The sequence below is a fragment of the Petaurus breviceps genome, unplaced genomic scaffold (assembly GCF_028583685.1).
Source record: "Petaurus breviceps papuanus isolate PSGF00001 unplaced genomic scaffold, PetGlider_PUasm1.0 90895, whole genome shotgun sequence".
Lineage (NCBI taxonomy): Eukaryota > Metazoa > Chordata > Mammalia > Diprotodontia > Petauridae > Petaurus > Petaurus breviceps.
The window spans coordinates 598,627-616,684 of NW_027187372.1; the positions used below are offsets into that span (position 1 = coordinate 598,627).

The following is an 18,058-nucleotide window of genomic DNA, read 5'->3' on the forward strand; positions in this document are numbered from 1 at the left end:
GGGGGGGATGGAGAGGGACAAGGCTCTTCTACCTGTCACCTACCTGCCAGACTTCTCTTCTTATGGGTTCTTTTCTCCATCTTCTTCCATCTTCTCCAGAGCCTTGCATGAGCTTTTAACGAAACCCCGCCAGACTCTTGTATCTATCGTCTCCTCCCATTAGTGGTGATGATCGGACACGTTTATTTTTGTAAATATCCGGGGTGCCCCCTTCACATATTTTATCTTCTTCAGCTTTTCCCCTTTCCTCACGATTCTAGCAGAATATTTACTATTTTCATTTTTTTCAGAACTCTTCCGCATCCTCTCCAAGAAGCACTCAGCCTCCCTATTCCTTGAAGCAAGTTTCTTCCTCTTTCCTTAACCCTCTTTCCTTGTCCCTCCCCTTTGCCTCTTTCTTTTCAAAGGACTATAATAGCAGTGACAAAGGCAGAGTGAATAGCAAGTGACCAACTGATTGATCACCTTTATTTCACCTGACTGACCCTCCCCCCCCACCCCCCCTTCTCTCAGGAATCAGTTGTGGAAAGAGAGAGAAGAGAAAGGGATGGTGGTGGCAGGTGTTGGCGGGTCGGTCCTCTCCCCTCCCCCCAACAAAAAGTCTTGGAGCTATTGCTATGTACCACTGAAGCCCACCTTGCTCTGATGCTTTAATTTAAGAACCATTCCCAGGTCTGTTCTTTCTCAGTTCTGTTCCTACTACACTAAATATCTCTCTGACATTCTATTTCGTTCTCATCTCCCTTCTGTCATCCCATCTGATTCACTGTAACCTCTCTTCTCAAACTTTCTCCATGCCTTCACTCCCTTTTTCCTCCCCCACCTACCTCCCCAAAGAAAACAACAATCCCTCAACATCAATTACATTGTTCATAAAGGGAATATTTGACCCTGGGGGAATCTTGGCACCCACCCCATAGGATAAGGAAGGGCAGGACCCTGAGTTTGCCGGAAAGCCAGGCATAATGGTTCCTACAGGAAAGGAAGAAAAAAGGAGGGAAGGAAGTCACCAGCAAAAAGAGGTGGACTTTGGGGTGGAGGTGGGATTGTTGTAATTTGTTTCTTTTTTCAGGATTGAAAAATAGAAGCCAAGGTCCACCTAGAGTAGTTTCAGCTGCTACCTCTCTGACCCACTGATGGAGGAATTTTTTCCTGTCCTCTGTGCTTGGAGGAGGTATAATGTTCCTGCCTTTGTCTGGCTCTTACTCTTTGAGTGACAACTGAAGCAGTGGGCTTTGAGGTCTTCTTACAAGACAAAATAAGGATATGTGTCCCTTTTCACTCTGTTTCTTTCCTCCCCACTTGAGGATTATTTTTTTTTTCATAGAGGTCTCAGTATTAGACTGGGCTTTAGGTAATTAAAATTTTATCTTTAATTTTTCCAACCATGGTTCCTCTCTCCTTACCCTTTGCACCCAGAGAATCTAGCACATGGTAAAGTTCACATTCCCTCACCTTGGCCCATATCGAAGATCCCAGAAATAGAGAAGTCCTATGAATCTAAAACCTATTTTGTCCAAGGTGTTTGACTTAGTAAGAAAAAGTTTCTCATGTATGTATTATTTCAAATGTTAAAACATCTGTACTTTAATTTTTTATAATTACAATGAGCGACATCCCTCAAAACCAAATGCCTTCTACAGTTAGCATCACCTTCTTTCCTAGGAGGTAAAACAAGCTAGACTTTTACATGAGGAATCCCTACCTCAAAGGCCACCTGAAATTAAATGGCTGGGTGTCTCTCTCCTGGATGTTTAGTGGTGTTCTGGGGAGCCTGGGACACAGAATGTTTTCCTTTTTCCTTTTAAAAAAATCTTAAAATTTATTTATTTTTTTTTCCCATAGGATATTTTATACCTTATCTGAGATTTACTGCTCTTTCAGGCAGGACAGTCCAGCTTTGCTCTCCATGTAGATTCCCCACTAGCAGCTGCATGTCATTCTCTAGGTGATTGCCTACTTTGTTATAATCAGGGCTAACGGGGGTATCAAAAAGCCCTCTCAACTCCAGTGTCTTTTTTTTTTTCTTCCTCAAGAAGTACATTTGTTTGGCTCAGTGAGTAAGAGCACCGGCCCCATAGTCAGGATGACCTCCGATCAAATCTGGGTTCTGATACTTAGCACCACACCCAGAAAATAACTGGCTGTGCAACCTTGAGCAAGTTACTTAACCCCAATTCCTTAAAAAAAAAAAAAAGAAGTACATCTGTTAAGTAGAGGTAGCCAAAAGAGGCCAGAGAACTGGCAAGAATGGGAGAGCAGTCAGAAACAGAACATTTTTGTGATTATCATGGTCAATTTAATATATGCTTAAAAAAAACCCCAAACTGTATGTAATATAAGCTCACAGTTTTATAGCTAATTTTCTTTCTTTGTACTTTTTTGGTATATTAAAATGTTCATGTATTTTTATGATTAAGTTCATAAGAAAGAACATTTTAAAGAAAGTTAGGCACTTGGTATTTTTGCCTTCTCTTCCCACTCTTCAAGTAGCAGGGGCATAGAGGGAATGTAATACTTTTAATTGATGAGTTAATCATATATATCCAACAATTACTATGTGCTTGTGCACTGTGGGGGTACAATACAAAGAATACTACTTCCCCAAATTGTTGGTTTATATCAGGGGGAAGGAAACTGGCCTCCAGGTCACATGTGGCCCTGTATATAAGCCCCTGGTTTATATAATACTTTAAGATTTACAAAGTGCTTTAGATATATTGTCACATTTGATTCTCACAACAACCAGAACATTTTAAATTTTACAATATTGAAAGATAATACTCAAATAGATTAAGTGGTTGGAGCAGGGATTCAGTCAACCAACGAGCCTTTATTTTATTTATTTATTTAGCCTTTTTTTGGAGGGGGGAGGGCACGGCACTTGGGGTAAAGTGACTTGCCCAAGGTCTCACGGCTAGTTAAGTGTTGAGTGTCTGGGGTCAGATTTGAACTCTGGTCCCTCCCAGCCCCCCTACTCCAGGGCTGGTGCTCTATTCACTGTGCCACCTAGCTACTCCCCAATGAGAATTTATTAAGTGTTTCCTGTATACCAGGCATTATGCTAGGCACTGAGGATATAAAGATAAAGCCAATTCTCTGGATTTGAAATTCATTGCCCTTTTTGTTATTCTGCATTGCCTCATCCTTCAGGGATTTTAAGGGGTTTGTAATCTAGTTGTGACCCTGAGACACATTTACATATAAAATCTGACATGACTTTGGGATCACAGCACCATGGTTGGTAATACTTGATAAGTCATATAGAAGAGGTGCCGGTAGACTGGAGATGGACAAATATTGTTCATAGTTTCAAAAACAGAAGAAGATGGATCCAGGAAACCAGAGACTGGCAAACTAGAACATCAATTTCTGGCAAAAATCCAAACAAGATTACTAAACACATAACTTATGAGTATCAATCAATCAGCAAACATTAAGAGAACATGTCAGCCCTCTAAGACAACAAGAATTCGGTAAGAGCAAATTAAACCAAACTAACCTTATTATCTGTGCTAGTATCACTATTATTATTCTGACTATGAACCCACAACTTTCCCTGATATATTGTACTGTCTTACTATGTTAAACATAAATCTTATTTTGGCTTCCACTGACAGGTGGAAGTATTTAAATATTTTGATAAGAACACCAGAAAAACCAGCTACACCATCTAAAATCAATGAACGGATAAACAAGATGATTGCACACTGCCCTCAGTAACTTCTGTTTATTTACTGATCATTAACCTCCTCTCCCCAAAGACTGCTATATTGACTTTAACATCCTCCTGCCTCTAAAGATTTGAAGGGCTATTATGTAGAAGCAGAAGCAGACAGATACTGCTGTATCCAAAGGGGAAAATTAGAACTGATGGGTAACAGTTTCAGGGACACAGATTTTGCCTTGGTGGAAGGACAGCCAGAGCTGTAAAACAAGTGAGTGCCTTGTAAGGTAGTGAACCTGCCGTCCCTAGGTTATTCAGACAGAACCTGAATGATCCATCTTCTGTGAGTGGCTTCTCAAGTTCCTTTTAACTTTAAGGGTCCTGATGACAAGAGTAACAAGACCTCATGATATATAAAAGCCAAATGAGGATTATGGAGTGAAGGGTCCTGGCCATTGACTTCGTGTCTGCTGTTTGAGAACCAGTATTGCTGTATATGGAGAGAACCAGATTGGCTTAGGGTGATGAAGATAATCTACTAAATTATAGAAGGGTTGCATTCTGCTTTAGTAGCGGAAGGGCCAGCACTGAGGGAGGTAAGTACATGGAACATTGGAGAGACCTCTGGGCCTCCAGTCAGGACGATCTGATTTCAAATCTGGCCTTAGACTCTTACTTAGCTAGGTGACTCTGGGCAAGTCACTTAACCTTTGTCTGCCTCATCTCCCTCATCTATAAAATGGAGACAATAATAGCACCTACCTTGAAGTGTTTTTGTGAGGGTCAAATGAAATAAGATATGCAAAGTGCTTTGTAAACCTCAAAGTGCTATATAAATGCTAACTATTATTATTAAATGACAGACCCTTGGAATATTGGTGTAAATAGTTCAGTTCAATATGTCCATTGAAAACCTACTATATGCTCAGTACTATGCTAAAATAATGTATGTTTGTGGAATTAAAAAAAACACATAAGACTTTGCCCTTGAAAAGCATATAATCTCTGGGGAGAGGGGATCTACATGTATAAAAATGTTAGATAACAATAAGAGACAATGTGCATCACTGAATGTCTAAATAAGTCTAGTTTTGTTTCTTATTTTTCCCTAAACAAAGCCTAAGGAGTCATATTCTTCAAACTCCTAACCTGGGATTTGTTTCCCCCTTCTCAGATGCTGTGATGTGTTGCCCCAGATTTCAAGACCCCCCAATGACTGACTGTCTGGCTTTTATCTGTAGGAGAGTGACAGAAGACAGATTAGAGCTGGATTAATGGGAAAAGAATGGGGGTGGGGGTGGTGGATATTGTGTCTCTAAGGGCGGAGGTTGAATCAGGATGGAATATGCTCATCGGGGAGAGCCAACGGGAAGAAGAGGTGAAAATAAATGGCCTGCTCTAGGAGTAGGTAATGAGGTGAGACAAGGAAAAAAAATGTCAATCAGTGGGAGACAAGAAGAGACAATGAGGTTTAATCTCTTCTGCTCCTTTGAAAGGATGAGGCAGTTGGGTTAAAGTGCTTAGGTTTATGAAGATAGATGCATTCTTGCTGGATCCTATTGGGGGCCTGGACCTGAGTATGGAGCAGGTAGATTTTTAAATGGTGCTGTTTTTTAAGAAGCTGATGAGACTCATCTGAGGATGCCAGTGAACCCTGGGCTTTCCACCTCCCACTCCTTGAAGTGGGAATGCTGACTAGAGCTAATTCTGGTGGGGGAATCCACCCATGAGTACAGGAGCAGGCTTTATGTTTCCATAGCTTTGTAAACTTTTACAAAGTGCTTTCCTCCAAAACAATTCGGAGAGGTGGTTGATTGACAATACCTCCATTTTAAAGACAAGGAGATCGAGGCTCTGAGAGGTTAAATTATTGGTCCTGGCTCACATAACTATGTTAAAACCAGATTCAAGGGTGACTTAAGGCCTAGGATTCCTCTCAGTGAGCAGCACCAATCAGACCCAAGACAGGTTATCAGCAACCATAGTCAGGATTCTCTCAAAGCTGGGTCTAACTTAGACCAGGGTCTTGGACCCTGAGCATGTGGTCCATATCAATGACTCATCCCTAGGGAGTTCTGCCCTTCCAGTCTGTTTGGGGAAGCTCCTAAGGATCCCTTGGGATTGGAAGCGTTCCTTGGAGTAGGGGTACAAGGCAGGGGAACCTAGCTAGAACAAAACCTAGTTCTCTAAATCTTCAAGAGCTTCTTGGGTGGGCCCAGACAATGTTGTTTAATGTAGCCCAACAGCCCCCAAACATCTTTCCCACAAGCCTCCAGCCCCTATGATTAGAGTCACTTCTTTGGGTGAGTCTAATTTCCCAGAAGTACATTTCCCAGAAGTCCTAGGAGGAATAACATTAACATCCATTTAGACACATCAAGTATTACATAATAAGATAAATTCGTAATCACCTAGCAAGAGCAGGGCTAGGGGGATGGAAGCAGAGGGGGAAGGGGACCCAGGACCAGTAAATGTTAATAGGGAATTGAGGATAAAAGATCTGTAGCATGAAGCATTGGTGTTCAGTAGACTGTGGCTTGTATATTCTATGATTTACAGTAAGATGACTGCACTGTAGAAAATCCCAGAACTCATTTAGGATTGAAAAAGAAGGAAGGAGACTGGATTAAGGTTCTACTCCACTGAAAAGATTGTTTCATACTCCAAGGGAATGGCTGAGAAGGAATTGTGGCTTTTGTTACTCTCAGGAGGTCTTATCCCTTTGCAAATGCCCTCATGCCATTTCTGGATGCTTTCTCCTAAAAGTCGGCACTTGGTTAAAATTTGACCACTCACTACAGGGGAGTCAGAGAATAAGATATGTGAACACCCTCTTTTCTTCTCTGATGATACAAACACTTTGGGATTATTTAATGAAGCCAATCAGATGATATCACTTTGTTTTTTCCTCTGACTGCTTTGGGTGACAGTGTCTACCCATGATAAAGAGACAGATATCCTTTATCTTTGTAGATTCCCTTAGTCTGGATTATAAAAGGTTGAGGGAGAGAGAGAAACCAGGATCCACTGAGAATGTATTCTCTACTTTGAGCAATGCTTCCTCTGTGACTGACTTTGAAAGATGTAATCTCTGCCCTTATATTAAGAAAAAATTTGGACAGTGTTTCTGGGTCCCTTTGGAAGGGACTCTGGCTAGAGGCTGTAACCAGATGGAAGTGGGGAAAGGCAGGGAGGGCTAGGGCTAAGTGGGAACAGATATTTGAAAGCCAGATGGTACAGATGTTGGTGGCTTCAAATGCCCTGTGGCGTAAACTTTGAAGCTCATGCCATAGGTATGCTTGCCAGGAATGGGCAATTGGCTTCCATCTGTGCACCTGGTCCACATTTACTGAACAGAGATATAAGAGCACAAAACGGATCCCAGGGGAGTATGGGGATCTGTAGGCATTTGAATTTGTGTCCAGTCATTGTTAAGACTCCTTGGGTGCACCATGCATTTACGATGAACTTCCCTGAATGCTCACATCTCTCCCCCTCCCCCCACGCTCTCTGGCTTTACTTGCTGACTAGAGCTGAGTCAGGTAGGGAATGCACAGTGGCTTGACTGAGAAATTGAAATACATAGTAGTGACTTGATGACTAGGTCTTGCCTTGGCTAGGGACTTATGAATGGGGAGTTTTGGGTAAAATATGTCTTTCTGTCCCCTCTCCCTCATCCCCATACTCTTGAAAGGAATAGACCCAAAGAAACCTGCTTAGGACTGAAGGTATGCCTTCAGTTCAACCTCAGAAACCAGTTTGTTGTTGGCTCAGAGATGTTAAACTGGAATCAGGGACGCCAGTCTGGCCCAGAGCTCAGAAGACAGGAGCAAAGTGGGAGGACCAGATGACTCAGTGATTGAGTAATAGGATAATGCTTCTCCTTGGTGCTTTATAAACATTGGCCAATGGACTCTTGCGACATTTTTGACAGGTGGGTGGCAGGAAGAGTCATGGGTGGGGAGGAGGTCAGGGGAGGCAGGAAGATGGTTAAATATATTGAGCATGGTAGGGGAGGCTATAATTGCCACAATTAGCACACATACACTTAGAAGTGTTTAAGACACTTGGTTAAATGACTTCTTATGGGGGGTGGGAGTTGGGAAGAGGAATTCGATGGAAAATATAGGGTCCAATCAAAGTATTTTTTCTTCTCTTCTTTGCTTCTATGCTCACCTCTCCTACTTCAAATTGCTTACATGAGTGTCCTGTTTCTTTGGGCTCTCAAGCTTCCATTCTGCCCACCCTGGCCTTCCACTTACCCTAAAGCAACAAACTTTAAAGTATTACCCCTTTGGGAGGGCTCAAGGTATAATTGCATTTAAATAGAGTATTCTTGTAAGACTAAACAAGAATTCAAGAACTAGTGGAATGAATATCTAATTGTGAAATACTGGGCATTGGAAGAGGTCTTTTTTTTTTGAGAAGGGGTCTCTGCCTAGCGACTATTAAACCATAACACATGGGTGGCTATTTTCCTTAATGGTAAGGCTGGTGGTGAGAGTGATAAACCTGTTGGCTATTGGGAAAGAAACCTTCGGGAAATGGTTCTGTAGTGCTGATTCTAGTACCCATGATCTCATACACATACCAATGGTTCTGTAGTGCTGATTCTAGTACCCATGATCTCATACACATACCATCATCAGCATAAGGAGACCAGGGACCTGGACAAAAATATTGACTCTGTTATTGACCTGTGTGACTACTGGACAAATCATAACTTCTCTGGCCTCAGTTTTCTCATCTGTAAAACAATAGGGTTGAACTACAAGAACTTTCTAGGTGTAAATCCTATGAAATCTTTCCATATTTCCACCCCTACTGATAATCATGGCAATAGGAACACTGAAAACTTTCACTGACATAGGAAGTGACTTCTCCCCCCTCCCCAAGCACACTTTTCTGGCACGAAGAGCTGAGGTCTGGGGTCCCAAAAGAGGTGTCAGTGGAAAGGGTGCTCATGGCTGTTGATGACACCATTTCTGGGGAATAAACTACAAAGGTTTCCAACAGAGACAATCTGGGTTCTTGCCTCAGCAGTGATGAGTCCTGTTCCACCCTTCCCCCCTTTCTGCACTCTGAATCTCATTGAAATCTGGCAGACATCTGGCTAAGCCCTTGGGTTCCTCTCTAGTAAGGATCCAGCAGTGGGGAGAGAGAAGGAACTTGGGAGTGGGGTGGGGGAAAGGAGGAGGGAGGAAGGGAGAGAGGGAAAAATTGCAAACAAGCCACGGTGGTTCTGGCTGCTGCTTCTCCTGCTTTTGTGTCTGCTTCCCCTGGCTTCCTCCACCCCTTTTCTGAAACTGTGAAGGATTTCTGTTCCCACCTGGTTCAGTGAGTCATGGCTCTCTGAGCTCATTAATGCGCCTAGCTTGAGGTCTCTGATTGTGTCTTTCTGTCAGACACGTTTAGAGACCCTGTTGTCTCATGCTGCTGCCCCCTGCAGACCTCCCTCCCCTCAGCCTTCCTCAACTACCCCCTACAGATCTCCCCCTTCCCCCATTCCTAAGCAGATGCTGCTTGTCAGGCTGCTAGCCAGCAGCAGAGCAGAAGTGAGCAAGAACAGAAAGAATCATCTCAGGGAGCTGATAAACAGGGAAGAAGGCTGTGATGGGTCAGGAGAGGGAAAACACCTTAGGAGAATGTGTGTGACCACTGCACAAGTGTGAGGGCTGAAGAGGGAGGAAAGGGGATGAGAGAGCAGGTGAATTATGTGACCTCCTAAGGACCCTCAGGAGCCCTAAATCCTGATTTGGAACACATATGCATTCATGTGCATACACAGACATGTACATCTATGCACACATGTATGTGCATGTATATGTGTGTATACACACATTATACATATATCACATTTAGAATCATGGAAATCTAAACCTTTGAAATCATCTAGTTCAATGCCTTCCATTTATAGATAAGGAAACTGAAACCTAGAGATTTGAAGTGACTTTTCCTAGGTCATAGAACCACTAAGTGGCAGAGGATTCAAACCCAAGTTCTCCAGTGATAAGCCCAGAACCCTTTTCCTTTGCATCCCTGCAGTGAGTACTTGTACTAAAGGTATATTGCAATGCATTGATAGTAGCGACCTAAGGAGGATGGGATTCAGCTAACCACATTGTTTAATCTAAATTGAAGATCAGTCTGAGGTATGGTAGCCCGATGAAGAAGCTGTTGATGTGGGATTCCCAGAAAGAGCAAGGATACATACACCGAACATATCTAACTCCTAATATATATTTTTTTGAATTTTGAGTTCCAAATTCTTTCTCTCTCCCCTCTCTTCACCTTGAGACAGTAAGCAATTTGATATAGGTTATACATGTACAGTCATGCAAAACATATTTCCATATTAGTCATGTTGTGAAAGAAAACAGACCAAAAAAGCCATGATAAAAAAAAGAAGGAAAGTGAGAAATAATAGTTTGATTTCACTCTGTATTCAGACTCCCATCAGTTCTTGCTCTGGAGGTGGGCCGAATTTTTCGAATCATGATTTCTCTAGTTCTTAACAGGAGTCAGGCCGTATTTAGAATGAGCTCTTGAGAAGAATATGGTGAGAAGCAATCATGTCTTTTCATTAGGCAGACACATATTCTCTAATCTTTCCTTTGATCTATTTTATAATCAAATCGTACACATGTAATGTTTATCTCTTTAGATGTTAACGCTGCGCTCTTAATAGTGTCAAGTATTTGATTTTTTGTCCCTATAAAGAGTGATATGTGACCCAAACTCCCTGGAAGCCTGATCCCTTAAATATTGGATGAAAGAGTACAAGACCCTCAGGAATCAGAAGAGAGACCTGGGTTCAGATTTCCGCTATACCATTTTACTAACTGTGTACCTTAGTCTCACTGTAATGATTTTAATAGCTGATAATAGCATTCTGATGTTTATATAGCACTGTAAGAGTCAGAAAGCCCTCTATATCATTATCACATTTGATACTCCTTATCAGCTCTGTTAAGGCAGTGCTATAGACATCGTCATTCCCATTTTTCAGATGAGGAAACTCAGGTCAAGAGAGATTAAGTGACTTGACTACGTTCATACAGTTAGTAGCTATTTTTGAATCCAGATCGCTCTTAAGTTAAAGTCCAGGGCTCTGTTCATTGAACCATTCTCTTGAGGAGCACAATGGGGATCCAAAGAAACAGCTTGGGGTGGTGGAAAGTACCATGACTGGATTCAAATCCTGGCTTTGCTATTTATTACTTGGGTGACCTCAGGCAAACCCCTCTGCTTCCTCCTCTGTAAGACAAAGGGGCTGGACTAGACAATTTTTAAGGTCCCTTTCAGCCTGTAATTCTTTGGATTTATGCTTTCTTCCCTCCATATTCCTTGTTAAATCCAGTTTCCTTTTCCTTGCTGTCCTGACCCTTTCTTCCACTTTGCATGACCGCAAGTACATGCACCACATGGTATGTATACATATGTGGGGGGGGGGGTGAATCAGTTTTACTCATCATTTGCTTATCATCTCTTTCCTCTGAGGCTGAACCATTTTCTTTCTCTGCACACTGCTCCATTCCACAAGAGTTCATCAAAAGATGACAAAAGAGAAACCCTTGTCCAGAAGAAATGCCCGGAGAAGTTTTGAGCAAGCCGTTGGTAATTGTCATAATTGGATGTGAGCCAGTACTCTCGGGGTGAACACCCTCAGTCTTGTGAAAGGTGCTTGAGGCTCAGTCATGTTGGTAACAAAGCTGTGGAATGCTGGGAGAGCACGTCTCACTTTCAGCAATGTGAGCGTGATCGGGTATACAATTTTTCTTTTAAGAAGATGAATAGTTCTCACAGGGTTTTATTGGTGGGGGGTTGAGAATGTTGTTGGTTTTATAATTTTAAAAACTGTTTTTGAAAGAAAGAGTTGAATGTGTTAGATAGAAAAGAATATATTCTTTTTCATTTAATAAAATTGAGAATGAAGAGTAAAGGTGAAATTACTTATTGCAAAATTAATTCAGCTGATTGGAGTTGCCTTTTAGCAGTGGGGTGCCATGGAAAGAGGACTGAATCTGGAGTTAGTGGCCCCACGTTTAAATTCCAGTTCTCTTATTAACTACTTGTGTGGTCTTGGGAAAGCACCTCCCACTTTAGTGGGCCTTAATGCCCTCACATGTAAAATGAAGGTTTATTACTTGGGTGACCTAATGTTGACATCTAAGGTCCTCCTGGCTCCTGTCATCCTAAACAAGTTACCCTGGAATTTCTATCCAGTGATGAGTCTTTCTGTGTATCTGAGCCCCTTTCTTTTTATACGTGTATCTAGATAAATCATAGAAACCAGAGTAAAAAGTATCTTAGAAGTCATCCAATCCAACCTCTGCCGGAAACTCAGGTGCCATTTTTATTTTCAATTCTTTGAATCTGTGTATACCCAGGAAGCAGAATTGGTGAAGTGGAAGGCATATTGACAAGAAGTGGGAAGACTTGCAAGGGTATTGTGGTATGGGTTTGACAGCTGGGTCTCTGTAAATGTTCTATATACTTTTAAATTTAACCTGCACTATTAACATTTTCTTAAGTCTAGACAATCAAACAAAACAATAAACTGAACCCTGGTTTGTAGCGTTTGCCAATTACCAGGTGTAGATGCACACGTTGAAAATTTAACTCACTCCCTGAATTGGGATTCTAATGTCACCTTTGCCACTTATTTGCTATAAGATTTCACTTCAGCCCTCAGTCCAGTTTCCTCAAAATGAGGATGAAAAGGTTTTCTCTAAGTACTTCATTGAAATTCTGTGGAGGTGAAGCAAGATATTGTGGTGAAAAATATGTAAACAAGTTAAATGTGAACATTGACTGTGTTGATATTTAAAAAAAAACCCTTTATATATGCAGATGTAAAATTCCAAAAAGATTTGAAGGGTTTATGAAGTGAATACTTTGTTATTGCTGGTTTGTTAAAGTATATTTTATTATAAATAGTTTTCATATAGTTTTATTGGTAGAGGGTTCTTTTTTGTTGAGAATGTTGTTGGTTTTAAAATTTTAAAAATTGTTTTTGAAAGAAAAAGTTAAATGTGTTATATCAGGCAAAGGATAGATGGATAGGGAGGGAGTGCTATTAGAGATATCCTTCTAGGCTGACATTGATCTATTAATGATTAGCTCTAAAATCCTTTGGCTGATGGATCAAGGCAACTTCTTTTCCAAGTAGACCTGACAATACCTTGAACCCTGACTCATAGAGGAGGGAGGCAATAAGGTGGAGAGAAGGCAAATCAAGGTGTTAGTTACTGCAGGCAGTAATCTGTAGCCATGAGTGGCCTTGGATTTTGATCTGACATTTTGTCTAGTGTTGAAGAGTAGGAGACAACCTGAAAGGGTTACATGTTCAAGGAGACATTTGCCCCATGTTGAAATCCTGTCCCGTGTGTTTTCCTTACATGTCCAACTGAGGTCAATGTCTAGTAAATAAGGGTATTTCTAGGAAATAGGGAATCAAATGGACTGTTTCTTTATTGACTTCTCTTCTCTTCTCAATAGCTTCAGGGCATACTCCCCTTGCCATAAAATTACTTCCCCCTACTTCTGTTTTTCCCTTGTCAAGTTTAAACTAATTCTCAACTCCTGATTTTCCCATCAGGTCAGTCAGTGGTGAGCTTTCAAGTCATGCCACCTCTCCTGTTCCCTCTTTTCAGGGCCCCTTAGGACCCAGGGACAGATTATAACTGGCAGAACTGGTCCTAGACCCCTTGGGGCTTTTAGCAACTAAAGCTGCTGTTCCTTGGGAACTTCCCAAGGCTATAACTACTTGCTTAGTCAGCAGAGGGTGGGAAGGCTGAGGAATCAGAAAAGGTCAGTGGTGGAGGGAACTGCTTATAACTATTGCTTCTAAATAAATAACAAGACCCATTGTTTGTTATTACCATTGCTAATTATCTTTATATTCTCCCACGGTGTTTTTGCCCTGTCAGGTAGGCAGGGCCATACCAAAACATCACTACTAAATGAAGTACCTGTGATGAAACCTTTGAATACCCAGAACTATTCCCTACAGTTTACAGACAACTGGACTTCTGGCTTTGGAAAACACCCTCAAAGCTCCCAAGTATCTGATAGGTAAAGACAGGAAGTCTAAATCACTGTTTGTTATTGTAGGGTAACAGGACCTGGTCTCGGAGAGTTTGCAGGCTAGTCTAAAATGGCAGGAAGGGCTTAAGGAGGTGTCTTCCTTTGGGTGACTTTTAAGATTCTCCATTTGTGATTTAGGCCTTTGGGCAGAGGTGCCATACTTCTGCTGCCACCATTACAGTCAGCTTGGATGAGAAGTGGCCCAGCTGGATTTTACAGTCTATTGTTTCTGTCCTAGAGTAGTGTAGGCAGTAGCCTGAGAGGCAGATGGAGGGGGAAGAAGTGGCCCAGAAGGTATGAGCCAGGGAGAGGAATATGGCATGTTATTGTTGTTATAGTAGTAGTAAGCAAAAACAGGGGAAATCCTCGTGTCTTCTGCCCCACCAAAGTGATTCATAGACAAAATTTTTAAAAGAAATAGTAGCTTAAACCAGAGAAATAGCATAGAGGGGCAGGAGAAAGTAGTGGGAAGCACCTAACTTTTTCCCCTGGAAATGATCTCACTTGTCCGAGACCTTAATTTATTTTGGGATCAGTTCAACTGAAATGGCCTTGATCTTTACGCTTCATTTTCAGTTTTATTATTGGGAACCTTCTCTTCCCTCCCCTTAACAGAGTGTGTCCCTGTTCCTACTGAAGCAGGGATGGATGCTCCTTTAGGGTCTGACTGTCACAAGAGGAGAATTGACATTTTCCTTGGGGACCATTGGAACAGTTTGCATTTTCTCTCCTTTCCAAGAGGCTGGGGAGAAGAAGGATGAGAGAGTAGCAGGTGTCTTTTACCTTTGGACCTTCTTTCTCAGTGGCCTGGAATAATTGGAATTTGCCTGTAGTATCGTTATCACAGATTCTTGGGACACTATACTAGAGACCTCCTTCTAGGGTGCTTTGTGAAGGCTGTTCAATCCAGTGTGTTTCTCTGGAGGTCGTGGCCTGAGGAGCATTAAGAGAATAAAGAGGAAAGGTCCCAGACTCTGTAGAATGGTCATTCTGTAGTGAGCTCTGTTTTCCCACATCAGTTAGGGTATGCTTTGAGGCTGAGGTAGAAGAAAAAAGAAAGAAATTATATAGGTTTATTTCCCCAGAGTAGGACGTGTCTTATGGTAGTTACTTGTCAAAAGTAGATATATCTGATTATCTGAGTCAGGTGATAGAGAGGCAGCATGGTGCTTTGTAAAGAACTCTGGATATGGAGTCAAGAAACAGCTCAGATTCTGAGTTTGCCATTTACTGTATGATTTAGGCAAATCTCTCTTCATCTCTCTAGGCCTCAGCTTCTTCATTTGAAATAAAGGGGGTTGGACTAGATGACTTCCAAGGTCCCTTCCAACTTTAGATCTGTATTCTTAGTGCAATATGTTAGGTTTTGAAATCTGAAGAAAGAGTGAGCATGGGACTGGGTTGTATAGAGAGACATTTTCCTTTGGGGTGGTGGTAGGAGATGGACACATGGACTTCTAGCTCTGACCTCTGAATAATTTAAAAAAAACATTCATTTATTTTTAGTTTTCAACATTCACTTCCATAAGATTTTGAATTCCAAATTTTCTCCTCAACTCTCCCCTCCCCCACCCCAAGATGGTGTGTAATTTGATATAGGTTCTACATATACATTCATATTAAATCTATTTTCACATTAGTTATGTTGTAAAGAAGAATTAGAACTAATGGGCAAAATCACAAGAAGAAACAAAAAAAGAGTGAACAAATAATACGCTTTGATCTGCATTCAGACTACATTTTTCTGGACAACATTTTCCATCATGGATCTTTTGGAGTTGTCTTGGATCCTTGCATTGCTAAGAAGAGATAAGTCTATCAAAGTTAGTTGTCACACCATGTGGCTGTTACTATGTACAATGTCCTCTAGAAAATTCTTAACCCTCTTCTATCAACCCAGTGTAAACAGCCATGATGGATTTGAGGACTCCCCAGTAGACTAGGCTTGTATGAACACTTCACACACAAAGTCTTTCCAGGTTGGAACAGCTTTCCTGGTACTCCTCATGAGAAGACTGCCCAAAGGAAGTTATATGGTCATTTGTGCTCCATGTCTTGAAATGGTTTCCTCTCTTCCTTTTCACTTTTGGACATGGGTGGTGGTGACAGAAAGATGGTTCTAGAAATTATGACTGTTGGTGATTGTCGGCTAGGAGGAACAGGGAGAGAAAATGTGGAAGAGATCAGGGTATTAGGATAAATCCTTGGGATACTCTATTAGAGATCTCCTTCTACATTGACATTGATCTACTAGTTAGCATCTTTTGGACCCAACCATTCCAGGTCTACCTAACTGCCCTGCTATCTAGCCCATATCTTACCATTTTGTCCATAGGAATATTATGAAAGACTTTGCCAACCACTTTGCTGAAAACCAAGTATATTGTGGCATCCCTCCAACTTATCAGTCTATTAACCATGTCAAAAAAAGATGTAAGGTCAATCTGGCATGATGTTATAATAATCATGGATTTCTTTTTAAGTGCTCAAATTTTATATACTTTAAGAATCTTTCATTTTATCCATGTGGGAGCTCCCATGTTGGACAGTTCACAACCCCTGTTCACTTTAGCAGATGGTCTCTATACGTCATCCTGGCTGAAATATTCATTGTTGTGCTGCCAATATTCTCGTGAGGAGTCTCTGCTTACATAGTTAGCCTGGTCTTTGGATAACAGATATACATTCTATTGCTGAGCTCATATACAAAGCTTTTCCAGCTTAGTAGGGTCCATTATTACTTACAGTATTCTGGTACAACAATGTTCTAAACCTTAAGCTCATCTCCATACCAAAATGAGGCACTGGACTAGGGCTTTAGTGGAGTTGTTCATAAAACATTCTCTTAATTATATACTCTAAAATTTTACCAGGAATGGAAGTCAAGTGCACTGTCTATAGTTTGACTGGTCTATAGTCTTCTTCCTTCCCCCTCATTCTGACCTCCCCAACTTTTAGGACAGTTAAAGCCAATCAAAGCAAATTCCCTTCTTTCCCCTTCTGTTCATCTCAAAACTCTTTGATATCATACCCAATCTTCTCCTCCTTTCCCCCAGTCTTTGCCACTTTGTCACTTTGAGGTGAACTTTCTCTTGCCAAAGTCAACCCCATCTACATGTGTAGGTCACTCTTACCCTTTCCTTCATTTCTAGCAGATTGCAATTTAAAGCGTCTCCTCTCTCAAATCACCATCCTTTCCCCACCTTCCCTTTCCCTACTGCTTTCAAATATTTTCAGCCCTTCCCGTCCTTAAAAAAAATCTTTGCTAGAACTTACAATCCTCTTAAGTAATCATTCTTATATTTTTCTCCCTTTCACAACCAAATTCCTGAGAAAAACTCTACACATTTGATGACTCCACTTTCTCTTCTCTTACCTACTACTACTCTCTTTGCAGTATGGCATCTGACCTCATTGCTTGACTGAAACTGCTTTCTACAAAGTTACCAATGATCTCTTTAGCTAATTTTTATTTAATTATATTAAACTTAAGTTTTAAAATTAACAAGCATTTATTTTCTTCTCCTCCCATCTTCCCCACTGTAATAGTAATGGAATTTAAAGATTCCCCTGTATTGGCTTGGTTTTTGGTTTGATTGTGTTAAAACCCAGAGCTTGTTAATCCCACTTGTGGGATGGACTTGTTGATGTGAAAAGAGAGTGCTGAACTGGGAGGAGCTGGTGATGTAGATTTGGAGAGACACAAGAGAGAGGCAGAAGAACTTTTTGGAAGCAGTACCTTTTGAAGGCAGAGAGAGACTGAGAGGATTGCTGAGGGCCACTTTGAATTGCCCAGGACTTTTGAGACCTGCCACCCAGAGCTGCCAAGGACTGAGGAGACATGGCTGTTATGCTGGTACTTTGTCTGTCTGTTTTGATGTTGTTTTGCCAGATTTGTCCATTGGTGAAAGACAGTGCTGTTGTTGCAGAAGTGTGGGAACCTTTCTGTTGGTTCAGAGCTCTTGAGATTGTTCTGCAGACAGAGAGTGAATACTGTCCACTGGTGAAGGACAGTGCTGTTGTTGCAGGGGTCTGGGAACCTTTCTGTTGGTTCAGAGCTACTGAGACTGTTCTGCAGACAGAGAGTGAATACTTTCCACTGGTGAAGAACAGTGCTGTTGTTGCAGAAGTATTGGAACCTTGCTGTTGGTTCTGAAGCCCTGAAGTGTTGTATGTTTACAAAAATCCTGGAAGAGGGTTTTGCTAATGTTTTCAGGGGTCCTAGGACTGTTCTGCAGACAGCGGATGAATTAATGAAGAGACTGGCAATGTATCTTGTGGCCTTGCTAAGCTTTGTCTCCC

The 18,058-nt window shown here is 41.4% G+C and overlaps 1 long non-coding RNA gene across 2 annotated transcripts in view; it reads left to right on the forward strand.

Moving 5' to 3' along the window:
- The first annotated feature begins 11,230 nt into the window (after positions 1-11,230).
- LOC138150969 (uncharacterized) overlaps positions 11,231-18,058 on the forward strand; it is a 144,798-nt gene continuing 137,970 nt past the window's right edge. For both annotated transcript variants that reach the window (XR_011165708.1, XR_011165709.1), the window contains exon 1: positions 11,231-11,418. This is a non-coding gene — a long non-coding RNA (uncharacterized lncRNA). The remainder of the gene's footprint in view (positions 11,419-18,058) is intronic.